The sequence below is a fragment of the Rissa tridactyla genome, chromosome 2 (assembly GCF_028500815.1).
Source record: "Rissa tridactyla isolate bRisTri1 chromosome 2, bRisTri1.patW.cur.20221130, whole genome shotgun sequence".
Taxonomy (NCBI): domain Eukaryota; kingdom Metazoa; phylum Chordata; class Aves; order Charadriiformes; family Laridae; genus Rissa; species Rissa tridactyla.
In genome coordinates this window covers 136,387,563-136,412,059 of record NC_071467.1, presented here as the reverse complement: position 1 = coordinate 136,412,059, position 24,497 = coordinate 136,387,563, and the positions used below count along the sequence as shown (strand labels likewise).

General features: G+C 38.9%; 1 protein-coding gene across 5 annotated transcripts in view; it reads right to left on the bottom strand.

The window, feature by feature from the left end:
- Nucleotides 1–24,266, bottom strand: part of DGKB (diacylglycerol kinase beta) — a 364,246-nt gene extending 339,980 nt beyond the window's left edge. For 4 of the 5 annotated variants that reach the window (XM_054192841.1, XM_054192843.1, XM_054192844.1 and 1 more), the window contains exon 1: nt 23,589–23,726. The gene's annotated coding sequence lies outside the window, so the exon portion shown is untranslated. Of the gene's footprint in view, nt 1–23,588; nt 23,727–24,227 lie in introns of those variants that run through there. The other variant, XM_054192842.1, reaches the window with a different exon arrangement.
- Nucleotides 24,267–24,497: the final 231 nt, after the last annotated feature.

Here is a 24,497-nt window from a genome sequence, read left to right as displayed (position 1 = left end):
GCTTTCTACTAGCTAGATGGGTGGGTTTTTTTTCTTCTTTTTTTTCCCCAGGGAGAGAGCTACACGCAGCAGTTGATTAAATTATTGCAGTCCTGGGATATGAATAGCTGGCGCTATGTCACTGTCCACTGGGGTAGCGTGGAGCCTTCTAGACAACTACAAACAGTTTCATATTTATTCATTAGTATTACTATAAAAGAGTTCAGTGATAGCAAGTTACCAAAAGGGTTGCCTACAGGAATGCAGCCAAAGGGAACTATGTGACGGCAGCAGGATCTCAAACTACTGTTTCCTTTTCACCCACACAATTCCTGACCTGTTCAAATTCAGCTCCCGAGAGACGCCAATTTCTAGGTTTGTGAAGGCTCTGAGAATGTCACCACTTGTGTGCTCCTAGTACTTGCTCTGATGGTATGTCCACACCGCCACCAGAAGTGTGGATGCGCAAGCAGAGCATGTGTGAGGTAGTTTTACTGAAGCGAAGCCATAAGGGAACAGCCCAGTCGGCCCAGCACCACGAGCACCAGGGCAGGCCCTACACCTCTGCGCAACCTCCTGCACTTGTGTGCCCAAGCGATGCTGAAGCCCCTGCTGCCACAGTTTCACAGCTCAGTACCTGAAACTACTACTTACAGGCAGCTTGGCCTCATCTTTTTCAACAGCATAAACACACCTCCAGCCTCTTATCTCATCTTATATCCTTGGTGTTAGGCCTGGAGAAGAGAAGGCTCCGGGGAGACCTTATAGCAGCCTTCCAGTACCTAAAGGGGGCCCATAGGAAAGGTGGAGAGGGACTCTTTATCAGGAAGTGAAGTGATAGGACAAGGGGTAACAGTTTCAAACCGAAAGAGGGGTGATTTAGATTAGATATTAGGAAGACTTTCTTCACTCTGAGGGTGGTGAGGCACTGGAACAGGCTGCCGAGAGAAGCTATGGATGCCCCATCCCTGGAAGTGTTCAAGGCCAGGCTGGATGGGGCTTTGAGCAGCCTGGTCTGGTGGGAGGTGTGGGGGGGGGCTGGAACTAGGTGATCTTTAAGGTCCCTTCCAACTCACTATTCTATGATCAACTTTCCTACAGGCTACGTACTACCATTGACTAAATTGAGACAGAGAACTGGCGCTTGTGGAACTTCACACAGGAGATTTGGTCCAGGATGGAAGTGTGTTTTTCCGATTGAGGGTCCTTCATTTGTTTGTCTGTCTGTCCATCCCACCCAGACAGACTAACAGTTGTAAAGACACAACTTTAACACAATGACCCCTCTTTCAGATGGGACACCACTACCTCCTCATGTTTAAATGTGATTTTTTAAAGAGGAATATGAGAAAGTTACAATGAAACTTCTGTCCTCCATCTACTGATGTCAGGATACTAAGTCATTATATTGTAAGTGTTCAGCCTTTAATCCAAAAACTTCATCCTAAACCTCAACATTTTAAACATGTTAAGCTGTCTCCAGAATGCTTTGTAGCTAACAAATACCAATATTCCCACAGATTTTTTTAAACCAAAAAGTGGTATTTAATTGCACTTTTAATTAACAAAGATAAATAATTGCACTTCTGTGCAACTTAAGTTTGTATTCTTTTTCAATGGTGCTCAGGTTTCAATACAAAATCTTACTTTTGTTTTTCCCATCTTAAAGGAAAGAAGAAAAAAAGGTTCACCCTCCTCTTTCTCTTGGGAATTTTTTGGCTGAGCTAGCTTATATTATGCTTGCATTTTTAAAACATTTTTTCTCTGGAGAAAAGCTTTGCATTTCTGTTATCTTTTTTTAGTATGTTTTTCTCCTGAGTTCTACCTAATTATTTTCTCTCTTTAAATGCTGCAATTAATTCTCCTCAGGTTTAGCTCATGTTTTTACACAGTAGTCCTTGGCCCTAACATTATTGCTACTGTAAGTATGATTATCTAACGATAGGAGAAATGTGGGACTGGCAGAAAGAATTAAAATATTTTCTAACACATGAAGCTTTCAGACACACAAGCCTTTCCTCAAGTCTGAGAACAGATGCAGTAAACTTCAAGCCAAGTATAGGTTAAGATCAGTTTTGAGTTACACTTACACTATGCTATTATATAGTTTGAGAGAAAAAGGTAGTTAGTATCCTATTGCAGGTCTGGACTGCACACACATGTCCTTCAGGATTTGGGTTTGGTTTTGCTTGCTTTGTCTATAGACTGCTGACTATACCTTGGGGCAGGCACTGGTGGCACTTTGCCGCTCCTGACATCTTGAAGGCAACAGTATCACCTATCCTCATGAGCCTGCGAAGGCAAATGTCTGATTTTGTCACCTTCCAGTTCTTTTTGCCTATACTACTGGATAAATTTGGGAACAGACTGCTTAGAATCCAGTAATAAAACATGCTCAAAATTACCTGAAAAGAGACACAGAATAAACACATATGAAGTTCTTATGATACTCCAGTGAGCAATTTGCCTTATATAGGCAGTTGTTGGATACAAAACTGAACTTGCTTCACAAGACTGTAGCTTGAAATTTGGAACAGTTTCCCCTGACTTTGCTGAATGTTGACACTTGTGTTTCCTCATCCTCTGCAATTCCACTGGGGACCCACAGGATTTTGCCCAAGGGAGTTTTAAGGTTATCCACAAATTGTGGTCAAGAGCCAAACAAGTATTAAATAATCTTCATCTCCATATAGGAACACCTTTTACAGCACTAGACATCTTCTAGTGTAGGTCATCCTTCTTTTGTTATTACTATATTTGTTGTAAACTAAAAATTATCTATATATACACTTCAGAATCATAAACATCCTCATTTAAACAATTAATCATTTTCTGTGCAATTCATTTTTACCATAGCTTTAAAAAGCAAAAGATACACAACATTTGATACGCTTCCTTTGGCTTCCCTTTAAAAATAAGCAAATAAATAAATCTATCTAGAGAGGAAAGAAAAAAATCTTGGTGCATTCTGGCAACATTTTAAAGTCTTACATCAAAAAGACTTGCACATTAGAATGTAGTAGCTAATGAAAAGCTAGAAATCAAAGGGGGTGATAAAGTAAGGAAAGTAGAATAAATACATAAACACAACGAGAAAAACCAAACAATTCATCTTTGTTTCTGTGCTTAAATTAAAGAATTCCTCTTCAGTCACCAAAAAAAAAAAAAATAAAAATGGATGGCAGCCCGGTAACACTACATTTGTTTGTCTGTAAGTGGAATAATTACATCTTTCCATCTTCTGGACTCCACTCCCACATAGAACAGAGGTATCAGATAAGAGCACTACCACTCCTGGTAATACTAATTACAGATGTACTGCCTCCATGAATGTATATTCTTGTCTTTTATAGCAGCAGCACATAATTACAAACAACTGCAAACCTGTATCTATTACACTATTTCATATCTATAAAAGCCTTTCTACTTTCAACCTGCAATCTCTTTTGCTGGTTTCGTTAGTTTCTCAGATGAAGCGCTGGGATGCACAGACTGCACTTGATGCATTGCAAGTCAGAAGCTCAAATCCTTTTAAATTCCTTCCTTTACTTCAAACTTTATGATCTTACAATTTAACATTTAGAACTTGTGTGTATAACAATCCTAAGCCAACTGAAGGTCTACTCATGGAAACAAAGGTGTCTCAAACCAAAAGTGTTTAAAATTTCATTTACACTAAAAAAGTTAAAAAATTGTCCCCATAGAACTTCCACATGATCCTGCAAATTGCAAAATTACCTACAAGGTTTATGCTCAGCTTTCTATTACTAGAGAGAAACTATGAAACAAACCCTTGTTACTTATGAGTAGGCACAAGCTTGTTAAGTCACATTTCATCTTTCATTGTTTTTCAATGTTTTTTATCCTGTAATTGCTTTATGTAGCTCAGTCTGTACTTAGTAACCACTGTAGTAGCTATTCCATCTACCTGTACAAAGTCGTCACTAAAGGTCTGGTTGTCTTATATGAAGACTTTATATGAAATAAATATATTACAGAGCTTGGATTCCATTGAAATCTTGCAAGAAATAATATAAATGTAAATTTTTTTTTTTTTTTAAAGCACAGATTTTTTAGGGGTTAAGAATTATTCTCTATTGTTCCATTCTGAAGTGATCCATGAAAGTTTTCTAATGAAGAGATCTTCCAAAGTCCTTTGTGTGGTCTACTCTTATCAACAGGCACAGGATCTACACGTGTAACACTCTTCCCAGGAGCCACCCATATAAAATTCACATTCATCAATTAGAGAACATTTGAATTTTAAAAATTTATGTTAATAGAAATAATACGGTTTAACTTCACTAAATGATTTGTTATTTATGAGTCATTCTTTTCACCGGTTCTGTATTAAAACATGCACAACTGAATTCTTCTACATATGAAATAAGCCTAAAAAAAGTTTCCTCCACTTGCATCCTCTTTATGTCACAAGTATATCACAGTTATGTGATCTGTAAGTCACAAGGTTTACTACGGTCATCCTATTTTGGTATAGCTCATGACATTAAAAAAAAAAAAAGAGAGAGAAAAATTATTATGTTTGTTTTTCAAAACTGTTCCATGAGCTCTTTTTCCAAAGATTATATTTTAAATTATAAAGTTAAACTTCTGTTTCATTACTAAGTATATCTTCTGAGAACATTCACCAAAGATCAGCTAGAGCCTCATAAACCCTCCATCCTCAGAAAGGTAAACTGCATTTAAAATTAACTTGTTTATAAGTTCCAATGGATATTCACAGAAGTGATTTCGCTGTACTCCAGCAGCTTTTGCAATTGATTCATTTCTTTTTGCTTATATGTTCACTAAATCAAAAGTTAGCCCCTCTGTTTTATCATTTGAGGCATGCCAACTTGTTTTGTTTTACCCAAGAACAAAGGATGACTGCTATCCACAAGAAGAAAAAGCAAACAAACAAAAAAAACACCACAGAGAAAGGTCACCCATAGCAGGTCATGTGCATCCATGCAAATTTGAGACTCAAAATTTGAGATATTATTGTATAGATGTAGCTGCTTAGACTGCGCAGGTAGAAATCCCAGTACTGAGCAGAACTGGGTAACTGGGACTTACGTAACCTGGGCACTATGTTGCTTTTCTGACCCAAACTGGAGTGTCCACCCTCTGATGTTGAACAGTGCCTAAATACACTTTATTTTTCTGGTCATTCTTTACAAGCTGACTTGACTAATGGAGCCTGATGAAAGATCTCAAGTAACTACTAGTTATGTTACTATTATGTGCTTGTATTATAAAAGCAAAAAATTAGATAACATTGACTACATCATTGACAGTACAACATACAGGACAGACCTTTTTACTTTTAAGTACAAGGACTAGAAAATAAGAGGAAGATAAATACCCCATCTTACAGAAAGTAAGTAAGTGGAGAACTGAAATTCCTAAAAATGAACATAGACCTAGTGCTGAATGTTAAGTGGCGGCTAGATCTCAGCTGGCATTAATTATTGCATTTCAAATTCACTAGACACACTGAAACATTTGTTCTCAAATAATTTGCTCGCTATCACACAGGAAGCATGTGGAAAAGTCAGGAACTGAACTGAGATCTGTAATTGAGTATATTTGAACACATGAACAGTGCTAATTTATGTAAGTCAATAAAACAGTCCTACTTCTTAACAGCTTTATTTTTGTCTATCCTATCAAGTTTGAATTGGTAAATTTAAGTCTAAATGCCTAAAAAAGAGTATTTAATAGCTTAGAATAAAGCTGTGGATTATAAAAATTATCATTGATATCTAATTACCCAAACCACAGAATTTTAATTAAAATTCCCTCTCTCTCATGCACAGCTAGCTTTAGTTAATGTATCAAAAAGTAGTTCAAAGGAAGTAGATACTGCTGAGGAAACATTATCACTTACAGATTTAATTACATATATCCAATAATGTCACCCTTCTGGAAATCTGTGGCTGTTTTTAAATTACTTGAGCTTGTGTACTGTGGTTTGCCCCCAGGTCCTGGTTTTCCAGTCACCCACGCTGGGGACCTGGTTGGAAAATGTCATGGATCCCATCCAGTTCCAACAACTCCATTCCTTTTCCACCAAGGTGGGCCAGCACGAGCCCAAGCCCAATCCAAAATGGTGCTGGGAGGAGGAGCCCAGGGCCTGAGCCTACACTCCAAAGGCCAGAAAAGCTTCTAACCCATCCAATTCTTTCTCCCAGTAAAAGGATACTGAAGGAAGATGGAGATTCTGAAGGGAGATGGAGATTCTGGCCTTAAGGTACAAGGCGAATAGGGGTGACCCGGTCTCAAATCTTAACCGCTGCATTGTCTTTCCTCTTCAGGGGGGAAAAGACACATATACCTTCAGCAAAGTCAAATTGAGAAAAGCTGCTGCTACTTGGAATACAATACGACAAAACGTCAAAGGCATTTAGCCTTTTTCAGACTCTGGCCTTCTCAAATACGCATACACACACACAAAAAAAAAAAGAAAGATTATTCAAGAGATTATTATAGGTCTCTAACATTTACTAGTAGTTTCCAGTCCTCAAGGTTCCCAGGCACCAGTTGCATCACTAGATTTAGCTTACGTTTCTTAAATGGGCACAACTAAAATAAGCAAGTTATTTCTTTTGGCATCTTAAAAGAATTAAAAACATAGATTTAGTATACCTACAAAGTTCACTGTAAAAATAAATATCCTGTTGTAAATATATGTAAAACATAATTTTGTTTCCTATTTTCATTTTTCTTCAGGATAAGTATACTGAACATTATATTACTGCTATTATATGTTGTTATTATTTTAGAAACCTACCTATGATAAAGGTGAAATTATGAGTGTATCTATATTTCTATATAGATACATCAGAATACTCTGATGAAAATAAGTGACCTTTCATATTGTTTTCCATATTTCTCCTCTATTTTAATTATTAATGAAATTTTTCTAGCCCTTTTAATAACAGGTATCACCAATAATGGTAGCAGACCTCTTACAATAGTGTTGCTTAATTAATTACTAAGTCCGAGTTGGCACAGATAATTGATGAGACAGATACTTACACTGATTAGTTGTGAATGAGAAAGATGACCCTTAAGTATTTCTATTTTGATATCTATACAGTATTCCTTTACTTTATAACTTTAAAATCTATACATCTTAAACTAAAAGGATCCAGTAAATGATATTAAGAAAAAATTTGTATTATTTTTCTGCCAAAAAATTCAAGGGGAGAGAGATCTAACGTGTCTTCTCGCTAGTCATAATTCCAGATACTGTATTTATTGATGTTTAAAGTTTTGGATGTACAAAGTTTTCCTGAATAATCAAAGCAGTTAGTGTACTAGCAGTTTCAAAATACTCCAAAAGCCCAACAATACTTACCGAAAATAGCAAGCTTTGCTTGCTTGTCAGAATAGTCCGAGTTATGCATATTATTTAGATATATCAAAAGTTGCAAAAACACGTCTGCTCTTTTATGGGACATCACGATTGCTCCATTTGTGGTTAAATTTGCCCTGGGACACAGCATTTTACAAAGAAAATTGCATTACAATGGCCCACATTGTGCCATCTGTTTTAAGAAGAAATCTCCAGTGATTTCTATGGAGCACAGTCTTAAAAAATAAATGGAACAAGATGTCCCAAAGTACTTTTTTTACCTAGTTTAACTACTTTTGATTAAAAGGATTCTGAAAAATTTAGCAAGCTGTAGCGTTACTACTAAGTTATCCCTTTAATCTGCATCCATGCCCAAACAGGTGACAAGGTACGTGGACTGACGGTCATGCGTGGGACAGCTTCATGGCTGCAGAGACAGGTGAGGACCCCCACGACGCAGGGGTTGCATGGGGAGTCCCAGCTTCCCCAGGAGGTGAGTCCTGCTGGCTCCCTTCCCTTCCACTCACACTCCCATCACTAACACCCTGCCACAGAGATACCCAAAAACACTGTGGTTGCAGCAGCAGAACAGCCAACAGCATCATTTCAGCAACCTGCTCTAGTGGGAGGTGTCCCTGCCCATGGCAGAAGGGTTGAAACTAGATGATCTTTAAGGTCCCTTCCAGCCTAAACCATTCTATGATTCTGTGATCACCCATATCAGCAAAAATACGCGGTAATGGGGGCACAGACCTAGAGAAGCCAGATGGCCATGAGCAAATAAGTTTGGGATCTGACAGTCTAACATTACCCTTATATTCGACCAGTATCACCTCAGTCCTTCCACAGGATACACGGCAAACAGTGCGGATGCCACAGCCACAGAAAGGACCATGGCAGAGGGATGGGAACGGAAGGACACAACACATTTCTTTTAGTCTGTGTCAACACCGTGAACAAAGTTCATCATGCCAAATACCTTAGATGCACTTCACCTGCTCTACAGAACATCAAGAAAGGAATAACATACTGTCATGTCTTATTGTCTACTCTCTTTTGAGAGCATTTCTCTGACACAAAATGCCACTATAAATTTCAATGCCGTGAAAATACCATGACTTTCCTTGTTTGCTTACTTTAGAAAATAAGATCTCTGTAAAATACCAAAGTAATCATGAAGTTCTGGTGTAAGTCTGGTGTAACAAATACTTTCTATTAAGAGGCATACTATCCTTATTTACACTGCAGCAGAGCTGTTATTTTACAACAAGTACACAGAGGAACATCCCCAGAAATCCCCTGGTGAAGTCATCTGAAACCCCTTTCAAAAGAACAATAACCTTCTGCATCAGTACAACTTCATATTATCTCATGTCTGACTTATAATTAGGACAAAAGCTTCCATTATATTCATTAAACAGCTATTATCTAAGAATTCCAATGTTTTTATAGCATAACCAATACTCTTAGATTATTAGTATTTTTTGGTCAAATGCTCTAGTTCAAAGGTACCATATCCTTTTATGCAACCATCCAGGCAGGCAGCAGTAACGTAGCGAGATGACAGTAAGCGCATTATCGCAGAACTTCAATATTCATTTCACCAGTTCCATAAATTGCTTCAATTTTATAGATACAGAAAATAATTTTAAAACACCTAAAAGGCTTATTGAACCTAACCCCTACCCTCCACGCATTGCACATACTGGTTTCACAATACACATTTCACATGGGTGTTCTGGGTTTGGGGTTGGTTTGTTTGGGGGTTGTTTGAATATCCAGGAGGTAGGGAGCATTTTTTTCATGCATTTAGAATTACTTTAGATGATGTCCCTATCAAAACAGGTACAAACTAGAATACTAGTAATAAAAAAAATAATTAAAAAAAAGTAAAACCAAGAAAGACACATGCAAAACATCATTGAAAATTTGTAACAGCTTGATAAGAAATCACAACAATTGCAACATCAACGCAATGTCAAAGAACGTTGCCCCTTCATACCTCATAGCCCGCAATTCATCCTTGATCCCAGTTTGCTTCTTCCTCTGAGCACCATTTCACATCTCTCTAACTGCATGTTGCTCAAACAGTCACCACAACATTTCATTTTTCCCTCTTGTGCTCTGGAATTCACCAAGGGCTTAGTTTATGCCCTCAAACAAAAAATTCCCTGCTCTACCCATTCCAAAGCCACAGCACGTCGCCTTCCTCGCAGACAGAGAGCTGTCCTGGCTCCTCTCACCCTCGAGGAGGAATGTGCCCGTCTTGAATCTTTCACCTCCCATTCTCACATTCCCATGCTTCCCTCAGCAGCACAAGAGGACCCAGCAGCAGCTGGAGTTTTCCTGCCCTGCCTGTGCAGGATGCGGTCATGAGGTTTCCACTCAGGTCAACAGGTTTCCCCAAAAAATACAGCAGCATTTCCAGAGTGTCTCTCATACCCACACAACCACTTTCCACAGTGCATTTACCTAAAAAGAAAATGATTCGAAGCATCTCACACACACACAAAAAAAAGGAAAAAAAAAAAAGCAGCAGCCAGTAACAGATTTTATTTGATTGCATGTGGTTGTTCCTACCAACTTTCCTGCCTCTTTGCTCTGGCAGTCAATCTGTTGTCTGCTCTCACATCCTTAACAGTAGCACTTTGGCTCTCTAAAGGAGCAATCCTCAGGGAGTGCAATTTCCATAAAATAATACAGTCCATTCCTTCATTTAAAAAGCAAAGACTGACTCAACCCTGAGCATCTTTGCCTAGGACCTGCTGAAATTTTAGCCCCAGCACTTGGTTAGTAGAAGCGCAGATTGACTTTTCGCATATCACTAACTGCCGTAATCACCCCAAGCAGAAAAGTAAATATTTTGAAATGGATATACAACTAAAACACTCTGAAATAAAATGCAAATCAAATGTGACTGTGCATATGACAATCCTGTTAGTGCCTGCCCACCAGTAATCGGATGTTAGCAAATCACTTTGCCTTATAATGTGTCTGTAACCAAACCTGATGTTCACAGAAATTCAAAGAAAAGATGCACAGTTAAGTCAAACTTGAAGCTTAGGCCACATGGAGGCATCCTGAATTTTTACTGGAATTTCATAAGGGGGCAGGGGGGGCCCCTCACCATCTGTTCAAGGCAATAAGTATTTGAAAAGAAAGATACAGATTCTCCCTCTTTTTCCCCCTCCCTTCATTTCCTATACACACCAGTTCTCCCCAAACTTTAGAAAGAGAAAAGGAGAAAAAAAAAAAAATCAAAAAACAAAAACCCAAACAATAAAAAAATACCCCAAAACAGCTAACTGGCCAAGTACAAATACAGTTTCTCTCTGCTGCCGTCACTTCCACTGGGGTCATCATTGGCAGTGCCCCATCAGCCTTTGAGATCAGCCCAAGTATCTCTCACCTTCGTGGTTCCTAATCCCTGGAGCGTGCTATCAACATCCAATGGAAAAGAAAAAGCAGGAACAGCTCAAGGACACATAAAGTGAGGAGGCAGCAGCAGAGATTTAAAATACAGGGCTGCAGCAGCAGCAGTCAGAGGATGTAAGACAGGGAGTATAAGAAAGACATAGTTGGAATTTTCCTCAGCTGCTCTCCTTGTGGTCTGTTTTAGGAAAGGCAACAGGATTTTCTTCCAAAGTGCTATAAAAAGGGGTGGACAACAAGGTAACTGCGCTGAGCTCACCTTCTGTCACACATTTCATTGGGTCAAAGATAATGGTCTAGGAAGAAGCTTACACACATAGATTAACATTTTAATTTTACAAAACTCTTCTATGTATCACTGAATATCTATTTCCATGTAGCATTAAAAAAAAAGTTACTGAAGCATTCCCTACATCATATTAGTATGTTTCCATACCTCTAAGATTCTTACCACTATGGCACCAATGCAACAGAAAAAGCTATTGTATAACACATAGTTGATTAATAATGTACAGCAGAGTAGAGGAACAACAGTGATCAAACTGGAGACTGATGACTGAACTGTTCATTTTCTACGAATTAATGTATGTATTTTACATATTGCTAGAAAGCAGAGGTGTAAGCACTGTTCCAATACAGCAAGATCCAGACGAATAGGAAAAAATGACAAAAAAAAACCCTTCAAGTGTATTTTTCTGGTACTAAAAATCAAAAAATTTACATTATATTCACATCTGCACATACATCTTCTTGTACGTGCAAGTCCATTATGAGGAAAATCACCTAAAGAACTGAAGGTTATAAAACTAATTAAATATCAGATCCACACATCATCTGGTTTCAGTTCTCCAAAATGGATGAAGTTATGACTGCAGGAGGGCATTTCAAATACAGCTCACTACCAGCTCCCATGTTACTAACTGACAAATCACTTAACTGAAGCCTCTCTCAGGGACTACATACCACGATCTGCACATGAATGAAATGCCCGCGTACGTCAGCAGCAGCTCCACACGCAGAAGGAAGGTCATTGACAGTTCCAGAGGCATGAATTCATCTTGGTCTAAATCCTAATGTAACTCCCTCAGAGTATGAGCAGGTTAGAAGCTGCCTGCGTGTGCTTTCTATGCATCTGCTATGAGGGCCATAACACAAATATAGCTTGGGGAAAACACACAGAAAATAAATTTGATAAATTTTGCCAAGGTACCCAGAATACCAGAGGTCACAACTCAGTAGACAGCATTATGATGCATTGATTTTATACTATCCATCATTTTTGCTTCAAAACTTCAAAGTATAGAAAACATTGCTCAGCCTACCTCAATATTTTCAGAATAAGGGAACTTTACAAAAAGCAGTGACCGGAGTCCAACAGTATCAGCCTTCCTCATTTACTATTCCCTTGCTTCATCATATTCACCTTTGCATGTTCAGATCCACAGAATAACACACTGTCAGTTGATAGTGTTTGGTGTTCATTACTCTTACTAGCCCAGAACATTTCAGTGGTTATTAAATACATATCTTACTGAGTTAAAATTGCTTGTATTCCTTTGTAATGTAAATTTTTGTACTGTACACCTAACATGGTAGCACCAGTCTATCTCAGTAGTTCTGACTACCCATGAAATACTGGAAAATATTTCCCTTAGATTGCTATAATATGTCACAGAACTCTAACTCCTACTAAAAGGATTAAAGAAATGATGTAATGCAAGGCTACATACTGTATTATTTATAAGCACTATTATTTACAATGACAAGTAGTGTATACAGAATAATTTATAGGAAAAGTATTTTTTTCAATTAAGTGTGATCACCAATTTCACAGAAGTACAATTCTTGGAAACAGACTCCCAGTGAGAATAGTCACAATTTCGAATAAGAGGCAATAGTGTTCCCACCTTCTCCAGTACTTAAATTTAAAATAGCAGAGCTAAAAAAAAAATAAATGTGACAGTAACTGCTTTGCTTAAATATCTTCACCGATGAGGACAGAAGGCATAGAATCATAGAATCAATAGTTTGGGTTGGAAGGGACCTTAAAGATCATCTAGTTCCAACCCCCCTGCCATGGGCAGGGTCACACTCCACTAGAACAGTTTACTCAAAGTCCCATCCAGCCTGGCCTTGAACACTTCCAGGGATGAGGCCTCCAAAACTTTTCTAGGCAACCTGTTCCAGTGTCTCACCACCCTCACAGTAAATAATTTCTTCCTAACACCTCATCTAAATCTACCCTGTTTTGGTTTAAAACCCTCGTCCTATCGCTCCACTCCCTGATAAAGAGTCCCTCTCCATGTTTCCTGTGGGCCCCCTTTAGGTACTGGAAGGCTGCTGTAAGGTCTCCCCGGAGCCTTCTCTGCTCCGGGCTGAACCACCCCAACTCTCTCAACCTGTCTTCACAGGAGGGGCACTCCAGCCCTCTGATCATCTTCATTGCCCTAGGAACAACTTGTTCCAACAGGTCCATGTCCTTCACGTGCAGTGAATCCCACTTGAAAGAAGCATCTATGGCATGGTTTCCTGAGGCTGTAAATGACTAGACACAACGGTCTATGTGATCCATTCCAGGCCTATGTTCCCATTGCTATCTTAGTCAATTAAAAGAGGATGAATGTGGTGATGTTGATTTTTTTAAATAATAATAATAATATTGTAATATACAGTCAATTGCACAGTACCAGCTACTTGCAAACTCCGCTTCTGTTGGGCATATGATCTAGATAAAAATAACATTTTTGTCAAGTTTTGGACTTCATCCAGAACTAGGGTGATCCCAGTTAGGGTTAGTCACTCGTTCAGGAACTGTTTCTCTACCTACCACCTCAAAAATTCAGCTCCTGTAAGTAATTAAACTGTAATAGATAGCTTCTGACAGCTAGAAATTGAATCATGTTTGCAACATACAATGAATGTTTGCTGATATATTCAGCACGTAGTCAATATAAAATTATATAGGATGTATGTACACTTATATACACACAATCAGTTTATAAATGGACAAAGTCAAGGCATTTATGAATTCTGCAGCAGAAGGTTAACTATTTTATCTAATTTTGTATTAGGTTATGATTAGAAGACTAGCAAACACAGAAAACCAAAAAGATCTAAACATTTCAAAATATTTTTTAAAATATATTTTTATTTCTAATTCTTTAAATGAGTAAGTTTGCCCAAGAGATGTGATTCATTAGGCTGTTATGAGGTTTACCTTTTAAATAATTTTAAGTTCACTACGTTCCTTTTCTTCTCAAAGGAAAAGAACCCATTTCCAATGGATGATCAAGTCATTCTTCTACTTGTTATTATACCCACATCAATGAAACATTTAACACAGATACCATAATGTTTTTAAGAATAGATAAGATACAGGAAAATATTTACAGAGTTGAAACAGATTTTAGGTATAATATAGGCACTAAATCCCCTAATAGCCAGACTTTCCTTTCTCTCACTTGCTAATCTGCCCTCCACTTCCCACTGGAATAGTCGTCTCATAAGCCTCAACATTGATGAATATAAAGTAATGCACATAGGAAAAAAAAATCCTAGCTGTACACTTAAAGTGATGAGCAGTGAGCTCATCAGTGATGAGTTATCACTCAGAAATGAAATTTTGGAATTATAATCAGAAAACATCAGATCAGTGCTCAAAAGTGCTTGAAAAAGTATTCAAAAAGGAACAGATGATAAAACAATTTATTGGATTGTCTAGATCCCTGGTACACTTGCATTTTGAATAACATGTAGAGTTTCTGGATTTTCAAATTGATTGGAGTAGAACTGGAAAAAGAGAAAGACAAAAAGATGAGGCAACCTGCTCATAAGGAACAAAAGATCATACTGGAATTCATCTGGCTTCAAAAAGAAGCAGTGGGACATGGCAGACATGTGGAAAATAATAAATGTGTAGAGAGCGTCAGAGCCTGGAGGAATGCTCTGGGGATGCTCAGCCAATTCTTATGTTCTTCCCTTGGTAATCACTGTTAGGAGACGGCATACTAGTCCAGACAGACTTCTAGTCTGATCCAGTAAAGCTATCCTTATGCTTCTAAGAGGGATGAAGAATGATCCCACTCACCTGTCTTGCTAATAGTGCCTTGTCTTGATGTGGCTATTAATAAGACACAGTGAAGTTTAAGGACAACGTGCAGAATAGGACTCCACAAAAATAAAAAGTCCAGACAAAACTGGTTAATAGTAATGACTTTGCTCTGAAAAAAAGTAAGTGCTACAATGTTTATCACACTGTACTGGCTGTGTCCACTTGTCACACATACAGCATGTACTTCTCATAGACACTGGGGCACACAAACAACAGGTTTGACTGGCTGTACGTATGGTTTTCAAAAACAACTAGAGAGTAAATAATGGAAAACATCCCTTTAAGGTCTAGTTGTGCTTGCATTTATGGAATCCCACTGCAACAATACTGAGGGATGGAATCTGCATGATCAACTCTTCAGAAGAAACCATCTACTATACATAGGATTCTTCTCCATGAAAAACTTATATTTAAGGTCTTCATATTATGCTGTTTACATCCATTTTAAGGTATTGAAGGGCATTATGAGGCATTTAAAGTATTAAGACAGAAAGGATATGCTGACATGAATTGTCTTTCTTTCTCTTGCCTTCTTCAATTCCATTAGGCTATCCAAAAAAAGAAATATTCAGTGCAATTTGCGTTAAAACTGCAGAAACAATGACAACATTGTTGAAGGCGAGATAAGACTAAGTATTATCTTCCCTTCTACAACACCCACAGGTTGAAGATCATCACCACAGCTGTTCTGCCTTCAGGTGCTTGATTTTTGAATAGTTTAAAATCTCTCCAAATGTTGTGCTTTTCACAAGGAATTTCACTTTAAACAGCCTTACCGTTTCTTGCATATCCCTAAAACATTTAAATGGATACAGTAGATACTGGTTTTAAGTGTTCGAGACATTGAGGTTCCATAAAGAAAGCAGACATACAGGTTCTATTTACAGAACTTGTATACACCTCTGTAAGTGTCAATGCGTCCCTCAAACATAGAATTGTGACTCCGTCAGCCTTAACAGGATGAAAATCAATTTTGATATCAACATGCAATAACGAGCTACTTACATGATTCGTATTCATAATCAATATCAACGTACATGTCAATATGAAAACACAAGGTTCAGCAAGTACAGAAGATGTTCACATTGGGATACACATATCAGCTTCCCTGGAGAGGAACAGAACTTTATTCCTCCATGGGTTAATAATTTGCTCATAGTTTAAAAGAGATGGCACCTGCTCTGCCAAACACATATTTGCATTTCCAAAGAATGAGAGCAGTAAACAAGGCAAGGGGAGGAGTGCTGAAACTTTTCCTGAATAAATGAAAGATTAATAATCTCCAAGGGGAAGGGATGAAGCATTTGAATCTGAATGAAAATTGCAGAACACGCCAAGAAATACGTACAAGAATTGGCAAACTTTTCCTGCTTGTGATGCGCTCCAGTGAAAGCTGGCCAAGAATGTAAATAATGCAAGACAAACCAGACCTTGACCTCACAGCAAATCTAAGGAGTTGTACCTTGTCGGGATACATAGAAGATTTAGATCTGATTTTAGTACAAGTAAACAAAGCAAGAATATCTTCCAGTTCTGTAATTGCTGTCATTATAAATCCATGCTTCACAGTAGTTTGGTTTGGATTTTGCAAATATTGCTTTTATTTCATTTGATCTTAAAATGGTAGATGGATTAAGGGTGAATTACAAAAGTTTTCAAGGTTTCTAGATGATGAAAGCATTACTCCACCCCCGTAGCAGTGGTTATCCTTTTAGTTAGGGTCCTGGACTAATCATGCAGAATTCACTGTCTTAATACACCATCGTGTTAGGATACTGAAAGGGTAATAGGTCATCTCTTCCTTTAGCTGGGCAGCATTTTGAGAGTCACTAATGTAGGATCTGAAATGAAAAAGCTTCACTGAGTGACCAGAGCTGATCAGGAACATGCCCTGAACTGAAATAAGGTCAGAGGCAATATGGCCCAAACCCTGAAGGAGCGTTCTTCAAAAGTATAAGATCTTTTATATGGCTCATATATTCTTATTAGTTTCCTCTAAAGCTACCTGCTCGTTAAAGTGCACTGAAACATGATTGGAATATGTTACTGTTATTTGAAAAAGTGTATTTGTATGATTCTACAAATTCTTCTGTCATTGACAGATGATCTACCCTGATCTTCGGCTCATCAAACCTGAATAAGAATGCACAAAAATCCTTACGAGAGGCTTGAATTTCCTCTTGTTCATTAGAGATGCAACTACATATAACTACTGGATCATCCATCAAGATTATTTTTCTCAACACCAACAGAGACATGTAAAAATCACGATGCTGGTGCACTGTGTAATACAGGGTAGAAAAATATCTTGATCACTCATACAAGTAACCTCACAAGTTGTTTTTATAGTTTCTAGATGCCTAAATTATTTATAGGAAACAGTCTTTGACAGAATATAAAGCTTTTCTATGAGTCATTATGTTGAATTCACAAAGGCAAAAAAATTTCCTAACTGAATACGGTATTTTACTATGTAAGGAACACCAAATAACTACTTGGCATTTTAAATTTAAAGAGGAAGTAAATGAAACTTCTTATCAGCGTAATCTACTGTGATTAACACCACCTATTCTTCAAAACTGGGAGGTTTCCCCAGGATTCCTCCAGCCATTTTATTTTTATGAAGAAACAGTTGTGCCAACAGCACTAAGCCTTACAAAGGGCAGTATGAAGTTTTATCTCTCTGTTCTATAAAAGATGACATTGTTTAGAAGGTTTGAATTCTTTGACATAGGAGTTGTAAGGCTGTTTAAACACAAACCTTTTCACGAGTGCTTTTAAAGCAAAAACGGGCAAAATGACCCACTGCCCCTCCTGAACAGGAGTCATAGTAGTACTATACAGTTTTAAATTTACAACAGCATATGAAGATAAACCCAGGCAGAACCATAGTAGTTTTTCAATTTGTATGACATGTAGAACACGCTAAATTCCCAAGCGAGCCTTTGTGGTTTCAAAGTAAATCCAGAGTTCCAGAAAATTCTATAATTTTATTTTCCATTAAAAAAGTGTTACTGGGATATTTTCTATCAATAAGGAATTAAGACAGAGGCTTTCTTGATAAAAACATACCGTAGCCATTTTTTTAGGACATGAATAAAAATGGAAATGCTCCAAAGTACTTGTTTATTTAGATATACTTAAAAATAGGTCCTTTGATATTTAACTTCTGGTATGCAGCTCATTCTAAGCAACTACTTTTTTTAAGGCTATTTTACTTCATGTTTATTTTCAGTAATGCATGGGGAAGATTTGATACATTCTTAGGAGTTCAATTCTCCCTTACACTTTTCCTTCTAGTTGAGAAAATAACCAAGAGCACAATTTATCTCACCCAAAGCCGGATGCCTTAAAATTAGACCTTAAACTGTGAAAAAGTCATTCCAGCCAGGCACCCTTTATAATGAATTGAGCGATCTGGATACATCCAGAATGTACTTCAACTGACCTATATAGAACGCTCATCTTAAAATTAAGATTTCCCTCAGCAGGTGCTTTTGTGCTTCTATTAGCAATAATAGGAGAGGCAGAAGGTAACCAGATGGTATTTAGATACTGAATATAGGACAGATTAGTCCCATTTATGTATATTTTGAACATTATCAAAATTTTTAGCTCTAAACGTTGACTAAATTATGAAAATATGAAGAAATAACCAAAGTAAAAATCTTGAGGAAAAAAATCTAGGAGTACAAGGAAGCAGCATCTGACTATATAACAGAGCACATCCAAGTTTTACATTTCTAATCCTAAAACTTTTTGATAGAATTCACTAGCTTAAATTCTCTTAAATTTTAGAAAAAAGGTCTTCTTTGAAGACTAACCTTGACGAAAAAAACAAACAAACAAAACCCAGTAACCATTAAATTCCCTTTTGCATGCTCAATTTATTCCTGCCTGTAATCACGTATTTGGCTGTTTTCATCTACCTCAAAATATTTTTTTTTGCTTATTAATTCTGTTATCTCCTTTTTTTTTTTCCCTCCTTTCTTAAAAACATCTTTCTGACTTTATCCTAATATTACCTCCCATTCAGTTTATTAATGTAACCATTCATGCAGGAAACATGAGAAAATCCACAACTAAAGAGGCAGAAGATTCCAAAGGAAAAAAAGCAGCAGACTCTTGACTCTTGGAATGCAGCGGTTCATACAGCTGATGTCTAGGCCATAGCCTTTATGTACCAGATATACAAGACACCAATTCTCTTCCTTTCAGAAGACAAGACAGGAAAACCTGCTGATCTCACATCATCCATTATTCTGTCCTTGGCTGATACAGCTGCCTTACTGTTTGCCATTTCTATCTTTTGGTTAAATTTCGCTTGTCAACCATCTAGGACCACAAACTTACAAATACGTAACTGCATGAAAGAGCCACATCTACTTCAATAGCGTTCAGGATTGATTTCAGGTAATTTCCAAACTTGAACCAGTACAAGCATCAGAAGTGTCCACCTGGAGACACATTTAGACCAAACAGAATAAATCTGATCAGTTGTTTTTCCTTTACGCAACATGTTTTAGAAAACAAAGGAGAAAAGGATCAAGTTTCTATTATCCATGGGAGTTCTCCATGTTCCCTGAACAAACCACCACCACATTGGAATCCTTCATAATGTCCCACAAGACAACCCAAAGGGGAAGCGATGGACCATTTCACAGCAGAAGATCCACGGAGTTCGATGCACACAGTGCAACACAGACTTTTGTGAAAACTGCACTATGTATCTGTTGGGATTCTTCCGAATGTAAGGACTAGAGAGTCAACTACTAATTACTATGACTGAGCACCAGACATCCCATTGAACATATAATGAAAAAAATCAACAATTTCAAACCAAGTAATCAAAATGTGGCTGAAAATCAAACAAAAAAAAAATAAAATTTAAGTCATTTATCCACAACATTCGCATTAACTAAAGATTTCTACCAGCATATATAAAAAGTCCATGCCTGAAAGTTAAAATAATTTTATTTATAGTGATATTTATTTATCATTTTATTATAGTGAATAACAAACATAATCTAAAAATAAAAAAGTTAATCTGTCCCAACAATTAGAAGTCCAATTAGTAGCATCGAACTGACAAAAATGTGCTTGCAAGTTTGCTTTTCTTTGGTTTATTTATTTTTTAAAAAATAGTTTAGGGCACCACAATAGTGTCAGAGTTGTACATTTACATTCCAAACTGGTATTAAGAGGTTGGACAAGAAATAATTAAACAGCCTCCAAATACTTACATTTGTTAAGCTTTTAAACTTGTGGCAAACTAACAAAACAAGACTATATCCCCTCAGGGCTAAACTGCTGCAAACATTATTCAGAGAAATCTTCCATTTTCTTCAGAAACAATTAAAAAAGGAAAATGTGTTCTAGATTGCATAAAGCTGTTTTACTGGGCGTTTGGGAACAGTTACTCATCCCAATTTCAAATAAATAAATAAATAAATAAATAAAGATTTACTTCTCGACTTCCTAAATTTACCTAAATGCCTTACCTGCATCAGCTAATTTCTATCTGTAGTGGGAGCATCATTACTGTAACGAAAACTAGGTCAGGTTGACAAACTGATGATATCAGTTTCAAAGCCCAAATTTATAACTTTTTCTGCTCTTGTAGACAAGGTATCAAAAATAACTGCAAACATCTAATTATTTTCAGTGAGACCCAGCATGTCATTTAAGCTTTCCTCCAGTACTGTGAATTTGCTGGTTCAGCTATAAAGCTAGTCCCCAAAGAGAAAATTATTAATAAAATACTGTTGTGAAAAACTACAATTATGGAAAAATAATTGTCCTAAGTCTACTATTACTGTTACTAATTATTTTGTAAGTGCCGCAGGAAACAATGGACAACAGCTCTCTGACTGAAAAAACTCAGAACTGAAGGTCAACAGATCTTTTATGGGGAATTCTTCTCACAGACAGAATTTTTTTTAACCTTTTATACCACTTCCTATTGATTAAACTGGCAGTAAAATGCTATAATTCCTACAGAATAACACTTAGAACTCATTCTGCGCAGGTATAAGAAAAAATTGTGAATGACATCCAGAGCAAGGCCCAGTAAATTTTATTGATTTATTTTTTGTTTGAGACAGCTGTGTAAAGCTCAATTGGCAAGTACCAAAATAGGTTGCAAACTTTACTTGATACCAACAAGAAGTAGGGAGCTGGAATCCAAAACTAATGATTTCAGGAAGCTGGCATCTTGTTCTTCAATAGCACTGCACTCAGTTGATGTCTCCCACGTTTCACATTGTAACTTTAAAATAAATATCTTTCCCAAGTACCTTCTCCTTTCCAGGTAAATTTTTTTGCTCCTGCACACCAAATGACAAAACAAGACCTGTTCTTTATGTTTTCCTCTCCCTTATGATTGTTGTCACTCTTTCATAATTCTAGATACAGATGGGAACGCTTTTCACAACAGTCCACAACTCCCACCACGACAAAAGATGAGAAGATACACTATGAATACAGACACAATCACATAAAGTGCTCTTTACAATTAAGTTAACTTTAACCAAAGAAGCATCAGAAATAGAGGCTTTAAAAAGACTTGTTAAAATTGTGCGCAGAAGGTGTAACTTATCAGTGATCAAAATCATAACAAGGATTCTAAGGTCATAAGAATTCAAAGAGAATGAAACATTATGTATCGTCTATATATGCTATTGATATTTATTAATGTAATTATAAAACATAACTTAAGCCCATTATCTTTCATTCTATAGGTGCCGTTCACAGAACTCAGTGCTACTGCCATACAAGCACAAAGGAAAAGAAGTCCAGCCCAGCCAGCCAGGTGACTGACTGAAGTTTTCCAATGCTGACTTATTACTACCTTTATTCCCAAATGTGCTCTATTTACACTCTGCTTTACCAATATGCTGCTCTAGCAGGTTTCCCTACTACCCTCTTATCATTCTCTTCGTTCCTGTTCCAGTGATCTCATTCCATTGGCAGGAGGTACCTAGACCTGTCCCATAAAGTGTCACCTGAAAGACACTTTGTTCTAGAGCAGAAATGGTGCAAAATCTCCTTATAAATAAAAAAAAAAGGATGTCTAGTGCTCTTCAAAACAGATACTAACTTTGTTACTTTCAAACTGCATAAACTCTTCAAAAATAACTTATCTGTTCATTTATGCGTTGCTACTGAGCACTGTTCTTTGAATGTTTTATTTTGAAACACCTATATGTGTTTACAAAAGATGATTTCAGTTTCTAAGTAACACTTCATATATATATCTCCTTCCTAAACAGACATAAGAAACTGTACTTTTTCCTAAATGTGCTTAAAACCAGCTACTTCAGTTGTTTGCAGGCACCTAAATTAGATTAACAGATTTGGGCCCCAAATATTTCAATTTCATAGCACGAAATATCTCACTCCACACATGTTTTTTCAGACTGTTGAGTAATTGTTTCAGGACTTCCGTGCCACGATAAACAACAAAGTCCTTCCACCTTGGCAAATGAACGAGGGACGGAGGACACAAGCCCCAGGAGGCAAGCATTGCTTTGTGATGCCCCATGTTTCTTGATGCTTGTTTTCATTCTGTACCAGACAGGCATTTCAGGCTCTGAGCAATACTGGATTATCACTCTAGGGAGAAACAAAGAACTTATTTCCTGTCATTTTATCCATGAAGCATTGCACAAGTCCAGTCATTTGGGAATGCATATTAGGTTCTTGGTATGGATTTTTTTTTTTTTCAGACGTATAATGATGTTTTAATATATGTGGAAGCTTTATACCATTCAAGTGCAAAGTGCTACATTATGTCATTTGACCTAAATGGAAGTAGACAAAACACTTAGTGGCTTTTAAGAAAACTTAAAAGACTATTTCTCCTGCAAGAATTACTGGTTTTCCCCATCCTGTTGCACTGTCTTTCTTATTTTATGATATGGATCTTCTAAGCTTATTCCATCTGCTTTCTAAAGTTACATCAACCAGATAAAACTGCTTTTGAAAATTAATAAAGCTCTCACTAAATTTCTAGAAAAGTAGTCAAATAGAAAGAAGAATTAACTGAAGAAACTATAGTCTGCTAGGGAAAAAACCCACTTATGATATAGTAATCTTCTGAGAAAACCTTTCATCTGTTTCAAAAACTGGATACTCAACAATGAAAAATGCAATTACATGCACTCCCGACAAATAAAACTCTTTTCAACAAAATGAATCAGAACAACACTGGACCATACAAAACAAGAATAAGCTGTATCTAAATTGACTTCAGACATCCAAAAGCTTTGTCAAATTAGTACAGGATTTTTAATATTTCCTTGAAAAGACCCTTAGACAGACAGTCTGTCACATCAACACTCAAAGTTTCAGCAGACCTGCTTTTAAAGCGTAAGTTTGCCGTTGCACCTTTTGTTTCCTGCGCTCACTGGGATGGCACCCACCCTGAATCCTTCAGCTTTGAGCCCAACTCCCAGGGAAAGCCCGGGCAGCACCAGGACATTGACTGGGCTTGAGCAAAAGTGATGTAGGTCAACGAGGCAAACCGGCATTAACTAAGAGCCAAAGCCACGAGCCGTGACAAGGCAGGGTTAGCCACAACTTTCTGCCTAGCCCCTCCACTACGCCCATACCCACACCCGTATATACACGACTCCCGCCCCCCCGCGCCCCCCCCAGTTTCCCCAACTGCAACCAGTTCAGCCGCCCAGCGACTCGCGAACTTACTGCAGTGCGATGCAGGAGGAGGAAACGCGCGGCCCTGGGATGCGAGAGAGCCCGGCGCCCTGGGCAGCTGCGGGAACCGGCCATCCAGCCGGGCGACCGCCAGCGACGGCGCTGCCACCGCCGACAGACACCCCCTCCCCTCGCCCCGCCGCCCGCTGCCGCAGCCCAGCGCGCCTGGCCCCGCGGGGCCACCGCCGCCCGGCTCCCCGCCGCCCTTCGCGGCGCAGCGCGGATCCCGGCAGCCGCCCTCACCCCGGGGACGGGCAGCCACCGCCGGGCCGCGCGGTTTTAAGCGGCTTTGCGCCAGCGCATCTCCCACCCCCTTTCTGGCCGGGCGGCAGGGGGGAGGGGACAGGCGACACACTCACTCACTCACACACACACACACACGCTCCCGCACGTAGCCCCTCCCGCCCCCCGCGCAGCTGCGGTACCTGTTGTCCGGCGCCTGCATCCCCCCGGGCGCCGCCCGCCGACTCCGCGGCCCCGCGCCCGCTCCGCGCTCGGGCGGCGGTGCGGCAAGACCCCGCGCACCGCTCCGCGCGGCTCCGCTCCGCTACCCCTTCCCCACCAGCGCTCCCCCTTCCCTACCAGCGCCCCCCGCGAAAGACGCTGCCCCCACACCCGCGCAACACTTACCCAAAGTTTACCCGGTCTCCCCGCCGGCAGTAGCCACGCCGGGCTACCAGTCGCCCTCACACCCGCTACGAGGCAGCGGGGCTGTGACAGCGCCCGCGCAGCCGCGGGGGCGCGGAGGGGCTGTGCGCGGCCCGCCCCGCGCACCTGCGCGGCTCCCGCCCCGGCGTACCTGCCGCCCGGGAGGAGCGCTCTGCCGCGGAGCGGCTCCCACGCAGGTGCGCGGACGCTGCGCCGCCGGGATTCGCGGCTGAAGGGGGCCGGGGAAGGCTG